This window comes from Cervus elaphus, chromosome 27 (assembly GCF_910594005.1).
Source record: "Cervus elaphus chromosome 27, mCerEla1.1, whole genome shotgun sequence".
Classification (NCBI taxonomy): domain Eukaryota; kingdom Metazoa; phylum Chordata; class Mammalia; order Artiodactyla; family Cervidae; genus Cervus; species Cervus elaphus.
This window is the reverse complement of record NC_057841.1, coordinates 60,974,257-60,997,700: the sequence shown is the minus strand read 5'-3', so window position 1 is coordinate 60,997,700 and position 23,444 is coordinate 60,974,257.

The window sequence follows — 23,444 nt, the reverse complement described above, 5'->3', positions numbered from 1 at the left end:
TATCTGGGCCTAATCATATCAGAAGGGACTAGGGCCATAGGCCCTGAGAGAATTAAACCTATACTAAACCATCACCTATGACTTTAAGACAATTGAGTGGATTTTTGGGAATCACAGGCTACTGTCCTATTTGGATTCCAGGCTATGGGGAACTTGCCCGGCCTTTATGTAAACTTATAGCTGAAACTCAGCAGGCCCAAACTGGTTTGGTCTCCAGATACTCAAAAGGCTTTTAAGGTTCTTCAGACTGCTCTCCTGCAAGCTCCGGCTTTGAGTTTGCCCACAGGGTCAGAATTTAACTTGTTTGTCACTGAAAGAAAAGGTATGGCCTTGGGAGTTTTGACACAACCCCCAGGGCCTCACCAGCAACCTATTGCGTACCTAAGCAGAGAATTAGATGTAATTGCACTTGGGTGGCCCCACTGCCTAAGAGTAATTGGGGCAGCGGCTTTATTAGCACCTGAAGCTTTAAAAATAATTAATGGACGAAACCTTACTATACTGACTTCTCATGATGTGAGTGGAATCTTGAATTCTAAGGTTAATATTTGGATGACAGACAGTAGGCTTCTTAAATATCAGTCACTGTTGTTAGAAGGACCAGTAACTAAGCTTAAAGTTTGTGGAAATTTAAATCCTGCTACTTTCCTTCCTGAGAAGGAAGATGAAACACCTGATCACGATTGTTCCCAATTTCTAACTTTAAACTATGCAGCTCGGGAGGATCTAATGGATACCCCATTAGACAATCCTGACATGGAAATATTTACAGATGCAGTTCTTTTGTTCGGGATGGAAAGCAGAAAGCAGGTTATGCTGTGGTGACTGCTGAACAGGTTTTAGAAGCAAAATCTCTCCCCCAGGGAACCAGTGCCCAGTTAGCGGAGCTTGTGGCTCTGACCCGAGCTCTAGAGTTAAGCAAAGGGCAACGGGTGAATATTTACACTGATTCTAAGTATGCTTATTTGACTTTACATGCTCATGCTGCAATATGGAAAGAAAGACAGTTTAAAACAGCAACAGGAGAACCTATTAAGCATTTCAGAGAGATCGAGAGACTTTTAACTGCTACCCATTGTCCCAAAGAAGTATCGGTTATGCATTGCAAAGGGCACAGCAGGGATGGGAGTAAAGTAGCTGCCGGTAACTGTTAGCTGACTCTCAAGCCAAAAAAGTGGCACTTTACGAAACCCCCTCCCTACAGACGACTTTGATCTGGACAGGTCCTGTGGGACAGGAAAAACCACAATATACTGAGGAGGAATTAGAAAGATATGAGAAAAGAGGAGCAAAGATTACTGATAAAGGATGGTTACAGTCCGAGGATGGACGATTAATAATTCCTGAAAATGCTCAGTGGAGAATTCTTAAGGGTTTACATCAGAGTTTTCATTTGGGTGTAGAAATTTCTTACCAGATGGCTTCTCGTTTGTTTTGAAGGTAAAAATGTAATGAAAACTTTAAAGAACATTATCAAACGGTGTGAGGTATGTCAGAAAAATAACCCAAAGACTGAAAAGCTAGCAAAATCTGGATTACAACGAAAGGGAAAGTATCCTGGAGAGGACTGGGAAATTGATTTTACTCATATGCCAAAAGCTAATGGATCTTCTTGCTTACAAGTTTGGGTGGATACTTTTACTGGATGGATTGAGGCATTCCCCTGTCGTAGTGAACAAGCTAAGGAGGTTATAAAGATTTTAATCCATGAAATTATCCCCAGGTTTGGGCTGCCACGGAGCCTTCAGAGTGACAATGGCCCTGCCTTTAAAGCTGCTGTAACTCAGGGGGTGTCTGAAGCTCTAGGAATAGAGTATCACTTACACTGTTCCTGGAGACCCCAATCCTCAAGGAAGGTTGAAAAAGCTAATGACATTATCAAAAGACCTCTGCACAAATTAACTCAAGAAACGCAGGACAACTGGGCTAAAGTCCTACCCATAGCTTTAATGAGGGCTCGAACTGCCCCAAAAAAGGAGGGACTGTCCCCCTTTGAATGTATTTATGGAAGGCCTTTCTTACGCACAGACATTGTTATAGATCCTGAAGCCTTGGACTTTACTAATTATGTAACTCAGCTCTCAGATTTTCAACAGGCATTAACAGAACTCTGGGAGTTGACTCCTGACCCAGCTTGAGTCAAGCAAGCCTCTATTTGAGCCAGGAACCTGAAAGGTCGGGCATGTTGAGGCATGCCCCAGAAAAGTGCCGCAGGCAAGTTCCAGAGGCTGGCTAAACTTCCAGGGGCCGGCCCCCTGCAGCCTGGTCCAATCAGGTGCCGACACGGAGCCCTTGGACACCAACCTCCGCTGTAGCCCGCGCTTTCTTCCTTATATGGGAAGACCTGGCTTGGGCGTGGCCCTGGCTATAAAACCTCTCCCCACCCCTCATACCTCGCAGACTCCCTTTGTCTCCTCGCTCACCCGCCCCCAGGAGTTCTGCCCAATAAAGGCCTTCGTCAACAGTCCTTAGAGGTGGCTCTTTCTTCCCGCGGCATTTTCTAACAGAACCGAGGTCCTCATAAAAACACTGGGGTCTGGGGGCCCATCCCTTGACCCCCTCTGGGAAGGCCCTTACCAGGTTATTCTTTCTTCTCCCACAGCTGTCAAAGTGACAGGAATTGATTTGTGGGTACATCACACTCGAGTTAAGAAGTGGCACCCTGACCAGAACTAAGTGATGTCATTTTATGTCTTTACTTTCTATGCTCTGACTTTGTATGTTTCAGATCGGCCCGATAATCTATGTGAGCCTACTTCTGCTGACTCCAGAAATCTTGAGTCTGCCGTTTGATCCTCAAGACAATGCCTTCTTGTCCTGGGCTCACTCCTATGCTACATTCCACAATCGGGTCTAACTGCTGGGTCTGCGGAGCACTCCCCTCTTCATCAGTGGAAGGCTTCCCGTGGTGGACATCTCCACTTCAAGGAAAGGACTTTCTCCAAGTCTGCAAATACCTTCAACAATCACATGTGATGCCTCTTCTTAAACTGATGACATCTAACAACCTTAAGATGGACTGATGTAACTATGGACATAATGTGACTTTTCATTTTGATTTTAACTTGGTTTAATGACTATTTTGCCTTACATCTGTAACTGTATAATGGGGTTTTCTAACCGTCTAAAAGCTTTTAATTTACAAATAGTTGTCTGAGCTCCTATGAGTGCCATAGCCTCCTCCAACTATTACTTGGAGCCCCTGGATCAGACATCCTCACTATAAGGATTAGGAGAATATGTTGCCTCACCAATTTAGGGACAACGCCCCTTGTCAGCTCGGAAGCAGTTACGGAATGAGAACGATGCCCCTTTTCCCTAGGCAACATAATTCTCCTAAAAGAAAAGGGGGGAATGAGAGAGTCATTTCCTAGGCAGGTTGATAAGAAGTCTAGGGGTCCCCAAGGAGAGAGAGGTCTGGGATATTCAAGGAGGAAGAAAGGACAAACTTTTTTACTTTTTTTCCTCTACATTCCTTAGGATTATATAACAATAATATATCCTGCCTGAGGACAGTCTTTGGATTAAACCCTCTGGCTAATTCTGTTATTTTAAAACATAAATTATGGGAGTAGGTCTGGTCTTTACAAGGATGTATCCTGCCTGAGGACAATCTTTGGATTAAACCTTCTAGCCAACTCTGTTATCTTAAAATGTAAATTATGGGAGTGGGTCTGGTGAGGTCTTTGCAACCTCCAGACATTCTTTGGATTCATTGGAGAGTATATAACTCCATCGCTAACACTAGCAAAGGGGTACTCTTTTGCCCCCTTCTGATGCCTATGTCAGAAGCTTTCTCTATCTCCTTTATACTTTAATAAGACTTTATTACACAAAAGCTCTGAGCGATTCAGCCTCGTCTCTGGCCCCGGATTGAATTCATCTCCTCCGGAGGACAAGAATCCCACGTCTCATCATTCAGTAACAACCTTTCAATGTGATCACTGGATAACTGCCAGTTATTATCCCACAGAGGGGCTAGACTTACAACCTTGGTCCAATCATCATGTACTTAAACTCAAAGTAGATTACTTAAAGCTTACTAATAAATTTTAGAAAATTAAAAAAAAAAAAGTCATTAAAAAAAGATTAAGTCATCATAGAATAAATGTCACCTGAGGGTTTCAGCAGCAACATGGCAGGAGTAATAGGGCCAGAGAGGAAGTGATCAAATTTTGGCTTGGTAGAGAGATGCCTGAAAGATGTTACCAGTCTAGAAAATAGGAGACCTTTTCCAGAAGAGTGATACTAGCTCATTTTTATGGAGTGTGACAGACATTGCTTTAAGTTCTTTATAAGCATGGACCTTGTAAGGTGGATCCCTCTTATTTTTCTGACAGAAAGGAATAATAAGGAAATGGAATCAGAAGAGTCAAGTAAATTGCCCAAATCACACACCTAGTAAATGATAAAGCTGGAATTTAAACACAAGCAATCTAAGTCTGCCCTCCCAATCACCATGCGATACCACCTCACATAAAAACAAGGCTAAAAGGCTCTTGTCACCAGTGTGAAATAGATCAAGGGAGCATCAAGTCCAAAGACAAGGAAAGAAGAATCAAGAGATCTCAAGTTACAATAATACAATGACTTTGAAAGCTGGATGATCTTCAATAATGTGTTATTAACTTCAAAAAATCAAGCCAACAGGTACAGAGAACTCTCCATAGTAAGGAGGCTTGGAAAGGAATGTTCTCCTGGCTTCTCATCAGTGACGGAACATATTCTCAGTTTGTGGAAGAGCTGAAATCTGAATATCACTCAATCTACCTGATCAAATGCTAACTTCAACTAGAAACACCCTCATAGTGTTTGTACTGGATTAAGTGTGTGGGCATCCCACAACCTAGTCAAATAAGCACGTAAAATTAACCATCTGCTGCTCATAACAGCAATAGTTAAGACACAAACTAAATGTCCATCAACAGATGAATGGATAAAAAAAGATGGGGTATATGTATACAATGGACACTACTCAGCTGTAAAATGATGAAATAACGCCATTTGTAGCAACGTGGATGGACCTAGAGATTATCATACTAATCTCTAGAAAGACAAATACCATATGATATCACTTATATGGAATATAAAATATAACACAAATGAATTCAGCTACCAGACGGACCCACAGACATGAAGGATGGACAGGTGGTTGCCAAGGTGGAGGGGAGTGGAAGTTTGGGATTAGCAGATGCAAACTATTGTGTAGGGAATGGATAAACAGCAAGGTCCTACTGTACAGCCCAGGGAACTACATTCAATATCCTGTGATAAGCTGTAATGGAAGAGAATATTAAAAAGAATGTACATATTGTAACACCTGAATCCCTTTGCTGTGGAGCAGAAATTAGCACAAAGTTGTATATCTATACTTCAATAAAAATTATCATAAAAAATGTTTAAGACTCTTGAGAGTCCCTTGGACTGCAAGGAGATCCAACCAGTCCATCCTAAAGGAGATCAGTCCTGAATATTCATTGGAAGAACTAATGCTGAAGCTGAAACTCCAATACTTTGGCCACCTGATGCAACGAACTGACCCACTGGAAAAGACCCTGATGCTGGGAAAGATTGAAGGCAAGAAAAGAAGGGAATGACAGAGGATGAGATGGTTAGATGGCATCACTGACTCGATGGACATGAGTTTAAGCAAGCTCCGAGAGTTGGTGATGGACAGAGAAGCCTGGCGTGCTTCAGTCCATAGGGTCCCAAAGAGCCGGAGTCGGACATGACTGAGCAACTGAACTGAACTGAATCACAAGGGATAGGACTCAATAAAATTAGAATTTAAAAAAATTACAACAGACACCACAGAAATACAAAGGATCATAAGAGACTACTTCAGCTCTACACCAATAAAATCGTAAGCTTAGAAAAAAATGGAGAAATTCTCTTAGAAGAAACAAACATGCAAGACTGAACCAGATAAAAGGAAATATGAACAGATCAACCACAAATACTAAAATTGAAACTGTGATTAAAAAATTTCCAACAAACAGAAGTCCAGGACCAGATGGCTTCACAGGCAAATTCTATCAAACATTTAGAGAAGAGTTAATACCTATCCTGCTGAAACTCTTCCAAAAAATTGCAGAAGACACAAAATTCTCAAGCTCATTCTATGAGGCAATCAACACCCTGATACCAAAACCAGACAAAGATATTACAAAACCAAAGAGAAAATTACAGTCCAATATCACTGAGGAACATAGACACAAAAATCCTCAACAAGGAAGCAAAGAGACCTATACTCAGAAAATTATAATATACTGTTGAAAGAAATCAAAGATGGCACAAACAGATGGAGAGATATATACCATGTTCTTGGACTGGAAAAATAAATGTTGTTAAAGTGGCTCTGCTACCGAAAGCAATCCACAGATTGCTTTACCAATGGCATTTTTCACAGAATTAGAACAAAAAATTTTATAATTTGTATGTAAATACAAAAGACCATGAAAAGACAAAGCAATTGTGAGAAAGAAAAGCAGAGCTGGAGGAATCAGGCTCCCTGACTCAGATTATACTACAAACCTACTGTCATTAAAAAGTATGGTACTAGCACACAGTCAGAAATATCGGTCAACAGAACTGGAAAGAAAGCCCAGAGATAAACCCCTTGCACCGATGGTCACCTAATCTATGATAAAGAAGCAAGAATATATGATGTAGAAAAGACAGCCTCTTCAATAAGTGGTACTAGGGAAACTGGACGTGTAAAAGAGTGAAATTAGAACACTCCCTAACATCATACAGAAAAATAAACTCAAAATGGATTACAGACCTAAATGTAGGTCAGACACTATAAAACTCAGAGGAAAACATTTATGCAACAATATTTTTTTAACCTACCTCCTGGGTGTTAGACACTCGGTTGTGTCTGACTCTTTGTGACCCCATGGACTGTAGCCCACCAGGCTCCTCTGTCCATGGAATTCTCCAGGCAAGAACACTGGAGTGGGTTGCCATTTCCTTCTCCATCTACCTCCTAGAATAATGAAAATAAACCCCAAAATACATGAGATTTAATTAAACTTAGAAGCTTTTGTATAGCAAAAAAAAAAAAAAGCAAGAAGACAACCCTTAGAATGGGAGAAATATTTGCAGAAGGAGAAATATTTGCAGAAGAAGCAACTGACAAGGGGTTAATCTTCAAAATATACAAACAGCTCATGCAGTTCAATATCAGAAAAACAACCCAATCAAAAAACGAGCAGATCTAAACAGACATATTTCCAAAGAAGACATACAGATGGCCAAAAGACACGTGAAGAGATGTTCAACATCACTAATTATTAGATGAATGCAAATCAAAACTACAGTGAGTATTACCTTACACTAGCCAAAATGACCATTGTCAAAAAGTCTACAAACAGTAAATGCTGGAGAGGATGTGGGGAAAACGGAACCCTCTTGTCCAGTTGGTGGGAATGTAAAGTGGTACAGCCACTATGGAGAACAGTCTAGAGATTTCTTTAAAAATTAAAAATAGACCTACCATGTGATCCTGGAATCCCACTCCTGGGCAAATATATACATATCTCCAGAGAAACGATAGATGCACCTCGGTGTTCACTGCAGCATTGTTTATAACAGGACATGGAAGCAGTCTAGGAATCTAGAAAGATGTAGTACATGGACACAGTGGAACATTATCCAAATAAAAGAACAAAAGAATGCCATTTGCAGTGACATAGATGGACCTAGAGATTCTCATAATGAGTGAGGTCAAACAAAGACAAATGTCATATGGTATCACTTATATATATGGAATCTGAAAAATGGTACAAATGAGCTTATTTACCAGACAGTCACAGATGCGGAAAACAAAATCATGGTTACCCCGGGGAAAGTGGGGTGGGGGAGGGAATAGGTCTGGAGACTGGGGTCGACGTGGGCAGACTGCCACGTGCAACGATAAGGACCTGCTGTGCTTCACAGCACAGGGAAATCCGCTCAATACTCTGCAATGACCTCTGTGGGAAAATAAAGAGTGGGTGTGTGTAGAACGGATACTTTGCCGTAGAGCAGAAACTAATGCAATACTGTAAATCACCTATACTCTAATAAACGTTTTTAGAAAATAAGAATAGTACAATTTTGAAAAAAATTAATCAGAAGGGCTCAGAGAGGAATTGACACAGTGACCCTGATCTGACACCATAGGCCCTACCTAGAGGATCAAAACTGGGCCCTATTAGCTTTATCAAAATACGTGGGGTCTTTTGTATTAAAGAACAGAGAACAAATTATGAGTGACATCGTAGCTTGTCCATTTTCATACAGTTCTTTCCTAATTTTAACACTAAAAAGCATCGCGAGTTTCAAAGCTTGGATCGAGAAGTGACAGTGAAGGCCATCAGCAGGCTGACGGGCTTGGAGTCCCTTATCTGAATCCCAGAGCAGCACTGCGGGGTCCTCGGACTTGCACGGACTTCGTGCCCTGGGGGGAGGTACTCCAGCTCAAACGCTGTCTTTGTGTAGGAAATTCCTTTATGCAAAGCAAAAGGCACTCACGTGGATCAGCGTCTGTGGCTCAGTTCCAAAACAACAACAAATTAGCAAACCTATTTCTATGTGCATTCTTCCAAAGTTTAGTTTATGTAATGGGAACAAATCGTTACCGAAAAGTAAAATGTACTCCGGTAAGCAAACGACAATGACAAAGTATAGTAGTCCAGGTTCCGTGAGCTTTATTGGCATCTCCACTGTCTTGTATATCCTGCTCACTTCACTGTAAATCTTGAGCTTTTTTTTAATAGAAAAATGGCAGTGATGAACCTAGTTGCAGAGCGGGAATAGAGAGGCTCAGATGTGGAGAATGGACTTGTGGACGCAGCAGGGGAAGGAGAGGGTGGGATGACTGCAGAGCGTCACAGTGACATACATACCGTGTGTAAAATAGATCACTAGTGGGAAGTGCCGTGAGACACAGGGATCTCAGCCCCATGCCCTGTGATGACCTCGAGCATGGGATGGAGGGGGAGGCGGGAGGGAGACTCAAGAGGACGGGATACATGCATACTTACAGCTGGTTCACCTTGTGCAGCAGAAACTAACAACATTGTAATTATCCTCCCGTTAAAAATTAAAAATTGTAGAACTAAAATGGAAAGTATACGACACAGAGAGATAAGCCAATAAAGTGCATGTTTTAGCCAGCTTTTGCTTTCATCTCTTTTCTTTTTTTTCATCTCTTATTTTCTTGTGTTGTACTGTCTCCTATCAAAGAAGTGAATATGACTTTCAGTTCTTGCCAGGTGATGGGAAGAAAATAATTTCCTTTCAATAAAGAAATATGAATACCCAGAAAATTGGAGATTTTTTAATAACCAAAATGATAGCAGACAGCCCAGAAAATTCATTTAGCTTGTATTCTTGGGAATACAACCAAAAAATGAACTTCTCCTCCCCTTACCAGTTGGAAAGAGCAACAGCTTGATGCAAAATGAAACAGCGTGTTTTGTAAAGAATCATAATAGCCATTGTTTTTCAGAGCCTCCTTCACATGAGGTACTGTGCAATTTCTTTAAATAGTCATTTAATCTTCACTGTGCAAAGTGTGTATGTATTATTATCTCTACACATAGAAAGGAAAGTAAAAGAAATTAAGATTTTTAGCTCATAAAGCTAGTAAGTGGCAAAGCTAAGGTTTAAACCCTGATCTATTAGCAACCAAACTTGGTGTTTGCATCACCCCACTACATGAATATTTGTTATACATTCATCAGTACTTTAGGCTTCATTCTAAAATCACATCTAAAACCTCAAAAATAAAATTGCAAAGGTAGAAAATTCAATATGAAGGGAACTTTGCATTAATAAATATTTGAAAAGAACCTATCATGGGTAAGGACATTTTCTCTAGACACTGGAGGAAATATAAAGATTTATAAGAGTCCTCAACTCAGCTCAGTGCTCTGTGATGACCTGGAGGCTGGAGTGAGGGGGTGGAACAAACACTTGAGAGGGAGGGGACATCGGTATACACACAGCTGATTCACACATAGGGACCAGCACAACATTGTACGACCACCATCCTCCAAGTAAAAATTTAAAAATAAGTGTCCCAATATTCAAGGAGAGAATTAAGGCAAACACTGGATTTATTATGAATGGGAGAAGGCAATAGTAGTAATAAGTCCTACCAAACATAAAGTGGCAAAAATGCATGAGGAAGAATTCATATGGTCTAAACGGACTGAGACATAGAGCAGAAGGGGGACTTGTCTGTGACTTGAGCCATATAGTGGACGGAAGTCAAATCCAGAGTCTTAACCAAGCGGCCGTGGGGATCAGGCAAACTTGAAGGAGCATAGAAAGACCCTGAGACTGTATCTGAGTACTGGGTGCATCTGAACATGTTTCTAGGGGGGAGCCCGCGGTCTTCAGCAGACCTTCAGCTCTGTCCATGACTCAGAAGAGGGTAAGAATCACCGTGGTAGGAAGGAAATAGAGGGGTGGGGAAAGTGAAGTCAGAGTGTTAGTCGCTCAGTCGTGTCTGACTCTTGTGACCCCGCAGACTGTAGCCCGCCAGGCTCCACTGTCCGTGGGATCATGGACAAGAATACTGGAGTGGGTTGCCATCCCCTTCTCCAGGGGATCTTCCCAAGCCAGTGATAGAACCCGGGTCTCCTGCATGGCAGGCAGATCTCTACCATGTGAGGCCCCAGGGAAGCCCCACGGGTGAGGGAGGGGAGCGATAAACGAGGAGTTTGAAGTTAACGTCTACACACTCCGAGGTAAAAACAGGTGGACAACAAGGACCTAGCGGACGGCACAGGGAACTGTACTCAACATCCTGTAATAACCTAGATGGAAAAGAATCTGAAAAGTAGACAGATATATAACAATCACTTTGCTGTACACTTAAAACTAACACAGCCTTGGAAAGTAACTAAACTTCAGTTTTTAAAAAGAGGAAGAAGATACCTGCAGTAAGAAAGGAAACATGGAAGGGAGATGTCTAGCTGTGGTAAGGTGAAAGCAAAAGGTGTGTTACGGAACAGCCCACCAGCCTGGCCAGGGTCGGGGGATCCCGCCTGCAGAAAAATAAATGGAGGTAGATGGAGTCCAAGTCTTAGCAGAACCCACATTCCAGATCAAGGACTTTGGAAATGATACTTAGGCCAGGTTTTTGAGGAAGTTCATTCCATGAGATCTGTGCTCAGGAACAATTCATTTTCTGGTGATTTCCAAGAAAAGGAGAGATGATGGGCTTCATAATCTACTTCAATGGGAAGTCTCCAAGCATAATTGTGTTTAAGTGTTTCAAATGTTCTGAGTTTAAACAGCAACAACAAGTGACATGCATGTTTACATTTCTGTTAGATACTTCTCATTTGGTCATTGGAACAATCTTGTTTTACAAGTAGAGCAAACATTCTGATTTTTTTGCTGAAGCAAGTAAAAGATAATCCAATTTAAAGCAGCAGTTCCATTCAGTCCAGTCGGTCAGTTGTGTCAAACTCTTTGAGACCCGATGGACTGCATAGTACTGTGTTTAAAACAAAGCCAAAGAGAAAAGCTTAGCTTGTAAAAGATGTAGTTGAGTATGTGCGTGTGTGATGAGTCACTTCAGTCACGTCCGATTCTTTGCTGCCCTATGGACTGTAGCTAGCCCACCAGGCTCCTCTGTCCATGGGATTCTCCAGACAAGAATACTGGAGTGGGTTGCCATGCCCTCCCCCAGAGGATCTTCCTGACCCACAGATCAAACCAGAATCTCTTCTGTCTCCTGCATTGGCAGATGGGTATTTTACCACAGTACACCACCTGGGAAATCCTAAAGTTGAGTATAAATGGCATTAATCTTCTGTGAAGCAATATTTAACTTTGGATCATACAATAAATGTTCTTTGGAGAAAAGAATTATTAGTAAATAAGAATATAGAAATTATCCGTAATACTGTGACTCAAAGGTAACCACTCTCTGCCTTTTGACATATTCCTTTCCATATTTATTTTTAAGTATCTTTGTATACATAGGGGCTTCCCTGGTGGCTCAACTGGTAAAGAATCCACCTGCAATGTGGGAAACCTGTGTTCGATCCCTGGGTTGGGAAGATCCCCTGGAGAAGGGAACAGCTACCCACTTCAGTATTCTGGCCTGGAGAATTCCATGGACTATATAGTCCATGGGGTCAGAAAAAGTCAGACACAACTGAGCAACTTTCACTTCACTTGTATACATGTATATTTTAAAAGAAATATTATATGCTCTTTGATAACTTGCCTTTCGCAAAGATATATCATTTCCATAACATGAAATATTGAATACATCTCTCTACCTGATTTTAACGATTACCTACTGCAGAGAGAAACTATCCTTCCTTAAAGTCTACTGTTTTGATTGTTCCTGACCTCATCAATGGTATATAAAGTGATCATTGTGTGAGAGCCACTGAAAAGGAATCTTGGTGATAAAAATAAGTAGGTGTGAAGTAATTAGCCTCCAACTAATAAAAAAATTAAAGAAAAAAAAATAAAAGCACTGGGGAAAAAAAAAAAATAACTAGGTGCTGGAGAAAAAAAAAAATTGCAGAAAACTCTTGACTGTTCTCAAATTCATATGTATTCCTTTCCTACAGCCACCATAACAAATTACCTCAGACTGTGCAGCTTGAAGCAGCAGAAGCATCTTCTCTCCCAGTCTTGGAGGTAGATGTCTGAGGTCACGGTCCTGGCAAACCTGTGTTCTCTCTGAGGCTCTAGAAAAGGAGCCTTGCCTATCTCCTCACTTCAATGGGTGCCAGCAATCCTCGGCAGACAGCCCCCTCACTCCTTTCTCTGACACTTCTCTTCCCCCAGGAGGATTTCACTCACACACCTCGAGGTTTTATATGGAAGCTAGACCCAGAAAATGCACAGGGTTGCTGGGAGAACCAGCATCTTGATGGTCCAAGCCTATGATTTTGCACTCAGTTAGCACGTAGGAGAGAAAACCCTGAGCATATCAGCTGTATCTGCTAGCCTGCCCACACGGGTACCCCAGACACCTGCCTTCCCTGTGAATGAACAGGCCGGCTGAGATGCCCCGAGCCTCAAATATAGCCCAGATTGTTAGTGGAGACCTGCCTAAACTAATTTACAGCTACCATTGACTCCAGACCCATGCCTTTCAGTTAACAAGGGCATTAATTCACAGTGCTTGGAAGAGCTACATTGCTTTTTTTAACAGCAATTATAAGAGTGTTAACAAAAAGCTGGGGATTTGGAGCATCAAGGAAGGTACTGCTTTTACTCGGAATCATTGTGTGTGATTTTCCTCACTGAATTCTGACTTTATGCCATGAATGCAAAAAATTGCTTCCTTCTAGAGCACTGAGTAAGAAAGATATAACTTTACAAATTCTGTGTTTTCTTTAAAGAAAGATCACTTTCATCTTTCTATTGAATGAACATAAACAGGGAATAATTAAAGGGAACAGTTTGCTATAGGTAGCATATAAAAGACATATTGCTTATAATTAAGTAAACACTGAGGGGAAGTCATAAGAAGGACAAATTTGCCTAGAAAAAGTACACATCGTCTTCCAAGTACACATACGATTGACAGAGGATATTTTGGAATAGGAGCATGAAGTCACCTGTTTTTATTTCAACTGAAATCTTCAGCTCATACTGTCCTTGATTTGAGGTTCTATTGTTCAAATTACATCTGAAATAGATCTCCATTTAGTATCACCTATAACTGTACTCAGGTCCAATCCCTGGGTTGGGAAGATCCCCAGGAGATCTTGTGGCTCTCCAGTATTCTTGCCTGGAGAATCCCATGGACAGAGGAGCCTGGCGGACTGCAGTTGTAGCGAGTTGGCTATGACTGAGTGACTGACACATTCACTGTCACTGTTTTCATGACTGTACTATGTAAATTGCCAATTAGGGTTGTTCTTGTGCAGTGAACAGTTGACACACATAAAGAAGTTCCCTCGGAAAACTGGGTGGCAGCATGTAAATCAACAACATTAGAACACACCCTCACGCCATAAACAAAAATACACTCAAGATGACTCAGAGGCTTAAAAGTAAGACATGACACCATAAAACTCCTCGAGCACAACAGAGGCAAATCATTCTCTGACAGCTGTCTTACCAATGCTTTCTTAGGTCAGTCTCTCAAGGCAATAAAAATAAAAGCAAAAATAAGCCTAATGGACTTAATCAGACATAAGATCTTGCAGAGCAAAGGAAACTATAAACGAAATGAAAACGCAACAGGGAGACTGAAAGTATCTGCAATTGAGGCGACCAACAAGGACTTAATTTCCAATATATACAAACAGCTCATACAACTCGATAACAAAAAAAACCCAATTAAAAAATGTCCAGAAGACCTAAAGAGACATTTCTCCAAAGATGGCTCAAAGACACATGAAAAGATGCTCAACATCACTAATTATTAGAGAAATGCAAATCAAAACTATAATGAGGTGCCATCTTTACCAGTCAGAATGGCTGTCACCAAAAAGTCTACAGGTAGTAAATGCTGGAGAGGGTGGGGAGAACAGTGAACCTGGCTACATTGTTGGTCGGGACATAAGTTGGTGCAGCCACTATGGAAAACAGCAAGGAGGTTCCTCATAAAACTAAAAGTAGAGTTGCCATGCGTGCATGCTCAGTCGTGTCTGGCTCTCTGCAACCCCACATACCCACCCCACCCACTGCCCTACCTGGTTCCTCTCTGCATGGAATTTCCCCAGCAAGAATACTGGAGTGGGTTGCCATTTCCTCCTCCAGGGGATCTTCCCCACCCAGGGATCAAACCAGTGTCTCTTGCATCTTCCGCACTGGCAGGTGGATTCTTTACCACTGTGCCACCTGGGAGACCCACACGATCCCGCATTCTCATCCTGGGCATCCGTCCAGACAAAATTCTAATTAAGATATGTCACACCAATATCCGTAGCAGCACTTTTTACAAAAGCCAAGACTTGGAAGCAACCTTGATGTCCATAGACAGATATATATGGAACTTCCAGATATACAAACTGGATTTAGAAAAGGCAGAGGAAACAGAGATCAAGTTGCCAACATCCGCTCAGTTCAGTCACTCAGTCTTGTCTGACTCTTTGCAACCCCATGGACTGCAGCACGCCAGTCCTCCCTGTCTATCACCAACTCCCAGAGCTTGCTCAAACTCATGTCCATTGAGTTGGTGATGCCATCCAACCATCTCATCCTCTGTCATCCCCTTCTCCTCCCGCCTTCAATCCTTCCCAGAATCAGGGTCTTTTCAAATGAGTCAGTTCTTCCCATCAGGTGGCCAAAGTATTAGAGTTTCAGCTTCAGCATCAGTCCTTCCAATGAATATTCAAGATTGATTTCCTGAATGGACTGATTTTTAGAATGGACTGGTTGGATCTCCTTGCAGTCCAAGGGACTCTCAAGACTCTTCTCCAACACCACAGTTCAAAAGCATCAATTCTTCAGCACTCAGCTTTCTTTATAGTCCAACTCTCACATCCATACATGACTACTGGAAAAACCATAGCTTTGACTAGATGAACCTCTGTTGGCAAAGTAATGTCTCAGATTTTCAATATGCTATCTAGGTTGGTCATAACTTTTCTTCCAAGGGGCAAACGTCTTTTAATTTCATGGCTGCAGTCATCTGCAGTGATTTAATTTCATCTGCAGTGATTTTGGAGCCAAAAAAAGAGTCTCTCACTGTTTCCATTGTTTCCCCATCTACTCCTGTAAGTCCCTTAATCTATAACCTTTGTAATGATTCTGTTTCCCTAACTGACAGATACACTGGCCTGGGCAGGATTAGCAATCCTAAGCACACGTCCAGGTAAGTTCCGGTATAGTGGCTGAGTATTCAGGTAGGTAAGAATCAGAGGAGGAACACCTAGTGAATGGAGAAACAAGGAGACAGGAGAGAACCAGGAACAGAGGATTGGCCGACCAGCAGGAAGGCCGCGTGGGAGGGAAGCTGCTTTTAAGGGCAAGTGGGAAACCAGCGGACCACAGACACAGCTCCAACGCATGCTGGCACCGTGGCCTGGACCCGCGTTGAATGATGCTGCCAAAAGTCAGCTTGAAGCACACACAGTTCTCATATAAACACTTGATTCAGGCTGAAAGCATCCTATTTTATCATAGTTTGAGTACTTCAGAGACTTCAGTAATTTAGTCTAAGATGTCGATTTCTGGTGATCTAATTTAATATTGAGTTTGAGCTCAGAAAATCCAGGTTCATGGTTGTGCTCCTTTTGGTATTCACTGACCCATATAGAGTGATCTTGATAACAATAATCAAATATTTAATGGATTCTTACTCTGCGCCGTGCCCTGTGCTAAGAGCTTTACATGTATCATTGCATTTAAGCCTCACAGCACCATATGAAAAACAAGTATTACTATGCTCATTCCATACATTTAAAAAATTGAGGCCTGATGAAGTTAAGTGAACCGTGCAGATGACACAACCAGTGACGTCTGATCCAGCAGTCCCACCCCGGCGCAGATCTGAACCAGGCAAAATTCAGAGAGATGCGTGCAGCCCCATGGTCACAGCAGCGATGTTCGCAGCAGCCAAGACTTAAAAACAAGTTAAATGTCCATCAGCGGGTGAATGGATAAAAAACCATGTGGCACATGTATCCACTCAGCCATAAAAAAGAATGAGATAATGTTATTGCAGCAACATGGATGGTTACCATACCAGGTGAAGTCAGTCAGAAAAAAGACAAATACCACGTGACCTCACTTACATGTGGCATCTAAAATAGGACACGAAGGAATGAATTTATGAAACAGAGACAGACGGACATAGAGGGCAGACTTGTGGTTGCCAAGTAGGGGGGCTGGGAGAGGGAAGGATCGGGAGTCGAGGCTCAGTAGATGCAAAGGATTCAGTGCAGAATGGAGAAACAGCAAGGTACTTCTGTATCGCACAGGGAACTGTGTCCAGTATCTTGTGATCAACCATAATGAAAAAGAATGTATTGTATCATAACTGTGTGTGGATGTGAGTATGTGTGAGCTGTGTATGTGAGTATGTGTGAGCTGTGTGTGTGCGTATGTGTGAGCTGTGTATGTGAGTATGTGTGAGCTGTGTGAGTATGTGTGAGCTGTGTGTGTGCGTATGTGTGAGCTGTGTATGTGAGTATGTGTGAGCTGTGTGTGTGCGTATGTGTGAGCTGTGTATGTGAGTATGTGTGAGCTGTGTGTGTGCGTATGTGTGAGCTGTGTATGTGAGTATGTGTGAGCTGTGTGTGTGCATATGTGTGAGCTGTGTGTGTGCGTATGTGTGAGCTGTGTGTGTGAGTATGTGTGAGCTGTGTGTGTGCGTATGTGTGAGCTGTGTATGTGAGTATGTGTGAGCTGTGTGTGTGCGTATGTGTGAGCTGTGTATGTGAGTATGTGTGAGCTGTGTATGTGCGTATGTGTGAGCTGTGTATGTGAGTATGTGTGAGCTGTGTATGTGCGTATGTGTGAGCTGTGTGTGTGCGTATGTGTGAGCTGTGTGTGTGCGTATGTGTGAGCTGTGTATGTGAGTATGTGTGAGCTGTGTGTGTGCGTATGTGTGAGCTGTGTGTGTGCGTATGTGTGAGCTGTGTATGTGAGTATGTGTGAGCTGTGTGTGTGAGTATGTGTGAGCTGTGTGTGGATGTGAATATGTGTGAACTGTGTGTGTATGTGAGTATGTGTGAACTGTATGTGTATGTATGTGTGAACTGTATGTATGAGCTGTGTGCGTGTGTGAGTATGTGTGAGCTGTGTATGTGAGTATGTGTGAGCTGTGTATGTGAATATGTGTGAACTGTGTGTGTGTGAATAGGTGTGAACTGTGTGTATGTGTGAGCTGTGTGTGGATGTGAATATGTGTGAACTGTGTGTGTGTGTATGTGTGAACTGTATGTGTGCGTATGTGTGAACTGTATGTGTGCGTATGTGTGAGCTGTGTGCGTGCGTATGTGTGAGCTGTGTATGTGAATATGTGTGAACTGTGTGTATGTGAATACGTGTGAGCTGTGTATGTGAGTATGTGTGAGCTGTGTGTGGATGTGAATATGTGTGAACTGTGTGTGTGTGTGAACTGTATGTGCACGTATGTGTGAACTGTGTGTGTGCGTATGTGTGAGCTGTGTGCATGTGTGAGTATGTGTGAGCTGTGTATGTGAGTATGTGTGAGATGTGTATGTGAATATGTGTGAACTGTGTGTGTGTGTGTGAGCTGTGTGTGGATGTGAATATGTGTGAACTGTGTGTGTGTATATGTGTGAACTGTATGTGCATGTATGTGTGAGCTGTGTGCGTGTGTGAGCACACCAACATGTGCGTGTGAGTCACTTTGATGTGCAGCAGAAATTAACACAACATTGTACAGCAGCTTCCACACTGAGAGGCAGATGTCGATTTCACCTCCTCTGTAAAGAGCTCTCCCTTGAACTTGGGCGCTGTGACTAATGGAATGCAAGTCCATGAGACCTTCTCAGCCCCGGCCCTATGAAGACGGGCAGCGTCCCACGTAACAAGCTCTTGGAATGTAACCACGCCGCAAGGAGAGCAGCATGGTACTCCCAGCTGATACTGTCAACTTCCAGCACCAGCTTGCTGTCGTGTGAGGGACCCACCTTAGGATTCCAGCCCAGGATGCCCCTGAGAGGTCCCAGTGCCAGATAACACATCACTTAGAGAAGGACCACCACCACGGCGCCCAGCCCATGTGCAAGAGTCAGGAAATAATTCAATGGTGATTGTTTTAAGATGCTAAGCTAGTAGAGAAGCTCAATTTGAGAAGAAAAAAAAAAAGGTACCTGAAAGAGATTAAAGGTTGGCACTTTACTGTCGGTGCTACTGATTAGGAATAAATCCATATACATTATGCAACCCACCAGACATCTAACTGGCAATGCTCATGTGTCAGCCACTCAGTCATGTCAGACTCTTTGTGACCCCAGGGACTGAACCCGCCATGCTCCTCTGTCGATGGAATTCTCCAGGCAAGGGTGTGGATAGCCATTCCCTTTTCCAGGGTATCTTCCCAACCCAGGGATCAAACCTGGGTATCTCGCATTGCAGGCAGATTCTTTACTGTCTTAGCCACCAGGCAACATTCATGTGTGGCTATAAAACCAAATAATGTGAGTTGTTGTTTTGTTTAAAATGAAAGGCCACTTCATTTGTGAATTAAGATGGAATGCTGGAGAAATAGAGACACAGGCGTAGAGAACAAATATGTGGATTCCAAGGGGGCAAGGATGGGTGGCATGAACCGGGAGATTGGGATTGACACATATGCGCCGTATCAAGTAGGTGACTGACAGAGCCTCCTGTGTAGCACAGGGAACTCTACCCAGGGCTCTGTGGCGACCTAGCTGGGACGGAAACCCGAAAAGGCGGCGGTGCATCATGTGTATGTGGAGCTGATTTACTTTGCTGCAAGCTGAAATGAGCACAGCATTGTAAAGCAACTATACATCAATAAAAATTAATTTTAAAAAAAGATGAACTGCTGGAGAACGTCATAACAACATGCTGCTTTAAATCTTTTCCACCACTCAAAGTATGTACTTTAAAGAAATAAACATTTGTCGTAATATGGCAAGGAACATACATTTGGTTCTTCTGAAAACTGGCCTGAGTTGTGAAAACAAAAATGTTAAATAAGGAGATCTAAGATACAGCCCTGTTTATAACACTTAGTTCTGGGGTTTTATCTTTGAGGCTCTGTTCCTTGTCATCCTGCCTGTCATGGGAGTTTCACAAAAAAGCTTCTCTGGAGCACAGTCACCCTGGGATACAAACCAGGGTCATCAGGACAGGCACAGAAGCCTCTATCTAAACCATCAAAGACCAGTAAATTCCAAGGAATGAAAGATAAAAAAAATGCTAAATTTATTTCAATAAGAAATGTCTGAGTCAATGATCAAAGTCTACAATTAGTCTTAAAAATGGACTTTTCTCAATTAAGTGAAACAGAAATTAAAAACTGTAACAGCAAAATATCTACCCAAATCAGCTTGGTCTTCATCTCAGATATTAGATTGGGAGTCCCAGAGCTGCCGTTTATTGAGAGTAAAACCAGACCACAGCTGTGAGAGGACATGCAGGAGACTGATAAGTCTGTGATTTGGAAGCGAGACCATCGTTTATTCCTTTAATTTCACCTTTAGTATGCTTCTATTAAAGCACATCAGATTTCTACATTCAAAATTACTCTGTGTTCCATGACACCACAGAAATGGATAAGACATCTAAAATAAAGATTAAGTGGCTGAGAAAAACCATTCTGGAAATCAAAAATTGTCCTAGTTGTTGACCATACTCAAATTTGGATAATCAACCATTCGTGAAATTTCTTCACTATCTCTTCATTTGTTTAACCAACAGACACTGAGCCATGATACAGAGTGAGGTTTCAGAAATAAGAGGTTCTCCTGAAGCAGATCTGAATTTGGCATGACTAAGGATTTATAGAGAAAGACCCACAGATGTGGCAAAAGGGTGGCAGTGGGCAGATCAGGCGGGGAAGCCTTTATGGGGGAATAAATTTTTTTTTGGTTCACTTTTACAGCCTAGGACTTACAATGTTTCAACTTAGGATTTTTCAATTTTACAATGGTGTGAAAGCAACGTGCAACCAGAAGTCATACTTCAAATTCTGAATTTTGATCTCTTCCTGGGCTCTCTCGTGAAGCTCCTAGTCAGCCACGTGGACATGAGGGTAAACAACTGGTACGTTTACAACCATCCTACAACCATATGGCCATTCTGGTGTTTACTTCCTGTGCAAAATTTAAGAAGCTGCATGAGACAGTCATCGCTTTGTTATAAAATAGGCTTTGAGTTAAATGATCTTGCCCGGCTGCAGGCTGATGGAGGTGTTCGGGCACATTTGAGGGAGGCAGGGCTAAGTGATGATGCTCAGGAGGCTTGGTGTATTCAGTACATAAATGTCAGCTTGTGATATTTAGAATTTACAGTGGGTTTACTGGAACATAATCCTATCACAAGTTGAAGAAGATCTGTATTCTTAAAGGATAAATAGCTTGGTCTTGAAAAGCTAAGACATTCTGAGGAAAGAGAACACCACACACAAGGAAAATCACCTATGGTAGCATGGGAGATGGAAGATGAACGCAAAAGGAAGTGGACTCGAGGTAGGAAGGGAAAAGGGAAACTGAGGCAGACAGAGAAACAGAGGGCAGGCGGTAGGTGGAGAAGGAGAGAGCGTGAGTACGTGTTTTCCAGCACTAACTAGTGGAATCCTTGGAAGAATGGCTCTTCGTTGACGGGTTATCTACCCCAGATTGTCCTTACTCCAGTTCAGTTCAGTCGCTCAGTCGTGTCCGACTCATTGTGACCCCATGGACTATAGCACTCCAGGCCTCCCTGTCCATCACCAACTCCCAGAGTTCACCCAAACCCATGTCCATCGAGTCAGTGATGCCATCCAACCATCTCATCCTCTGTCATACCCTTCTCCTCCCACCTTCAATCTTTCCCAGCATCAGGGTCTTTTCAAATGAGTCAGCTCTTCTCATCAGGTGGCCAAAGTATTGGAGTTTCAGCTTCAGCATCAGTCCTTCCAATGAATATTCAGGACTGATTTCCTTTAGGATGGACTGATTGGATCTCCTTGCAGCCCAAGGGACTCTCAAGAGTCTCTTCAACACCACAGTTCCAAAGCATCAATTCTTCGGCAGTCAGCTTTCATTATAGTCCAACTCTCACATCCATACATGACTATTGGAAAAACCATAGCTTTGACTAGACAGACCTTTGTTGGCAAAGTAATGTCTCTGCTTTTTAATATGCTGTCTAGGTTGGTCATAACTTTTCTTCCAAGGAGCAAGTGTCTTTTAATTTCATGGCTGCAGTCACCATTTGCAGTGATTTTGGAGCCCAGAAAAATTAAGTTTCTGTTTCCCCATCTATTTGCCATGAAGTGATGGAACCAGATGCCATGATCTTAGTTTTCTGAATGTTGAGCTTTAAGCCAACTTTTTCACTCTGCTCTTTTACTTTCATCAAGAGGCTCTTTAGTTCTTCTTCACTTTCTGCCATAAGGGTGGTGTTATCTGCATATCTGAGGTTATTGATATTTCTCCTGGAAACCTTGATTCCAGTTTGAGCTTCATCCAGTCCAGCATTTCTCATGATATACTCTGCATATAACTCAAATAAGCAGGGTGACAATATACAGCCTTGACGTACTGCTTTCCCGATTTGGAACCAGTCTGTTTCTCCATGTCCAGTTCTAACTGTTGCTTCTTGACCTGCATACAGATTTCTCAGTTAGAAATCTGCATACAGATTTCTCTAGTTAGAAGATTCAAAAACAAGATTTGGTTAAGGTTTGCTGAGACAATGGTGAACAGTTTTGCTAAAGACCCAAAGCCTTTAGCCAGACTAGTTCAGTTGCAAAAAGAGAAAATACAAATTTAAGGAGATAGGGAAGAAATACACACCAAGACTTCTAATTAAATAGGAAAGACAAATTAATGACATTTAAATATATTCTTGCAATATAGGGTTAGTACCGATGCCACAATCTTAAATCTGAGACTATGCCACTGTTTCCTTTTGCAAACTCCTTAAAATAAGAAATCGCATTAGAATACCTCCCTTAGAAGTGCTACAAGATAAACCAGAACTTCATATTATTAGTTACTATATCATTTGAAAACCCATGGCACAGAGAGACAGACTTCCCTCCGGAAAGTAGATCACATTTATTTGTTTTTTGTCTGTTTTAATGTGCAACAGAGATCGGGAATTGGAGAGTTTTTTTCCCCAGCAGTCGTTAAGTGTTCATGGATCGCCTCAACACTCTGAAAAGGATGACATCCAATAAAGTGTGGCAGGTAATAACCTTCTTTCTTTTCATGTTTTGGAAAGTACAAGATAATTCCAATGGCATAAATTAAAAAGTAATATTGAAACAGAGACAAATCATAAAACGTGTTCAATCAAAAGGCCTGACTAGAGCAACAGAAAGAGTACCTCGCACGGCTTGTCAGTTGTGCTGAGCTAGGACGGGGGACCAGGGTGTAAACGAGGCCGGAGGACATGCAGAGGACGGCTGAACAGGGAGACGTGAAGATGGGACTGCGATGGCTGGCGTGGTCGTTCGGAAAACGTGAATTAAGGGAGAAGGAAGAGCCCAAGGCCATTGCCAGAATTCCATCTGGATGACCAAAGAGAACTCACTTAAACTTCAAGTCGGATCTTATTCCTTTGTTTCTCCAGTACCACGCTTCTGCTGCCGCTAAGTCGCTTCAGCCGTGTCCGACTCTATGCAACTCCATAGACGGCAGCCCACCAGGCTCCCCCGTCCCTGGGATTCTCCAGGCAAGGACACTGGAGTGGGTTGCCATTTCCTTCTCCAATGCATGAAAGTGAGAAGTGAAAGTGAAGTCACTCAGTCGTGGCCGACTCAGCGACCCCATGGACTGCAGCCTACCAGGCTCCAACGTCCATGGGATTCT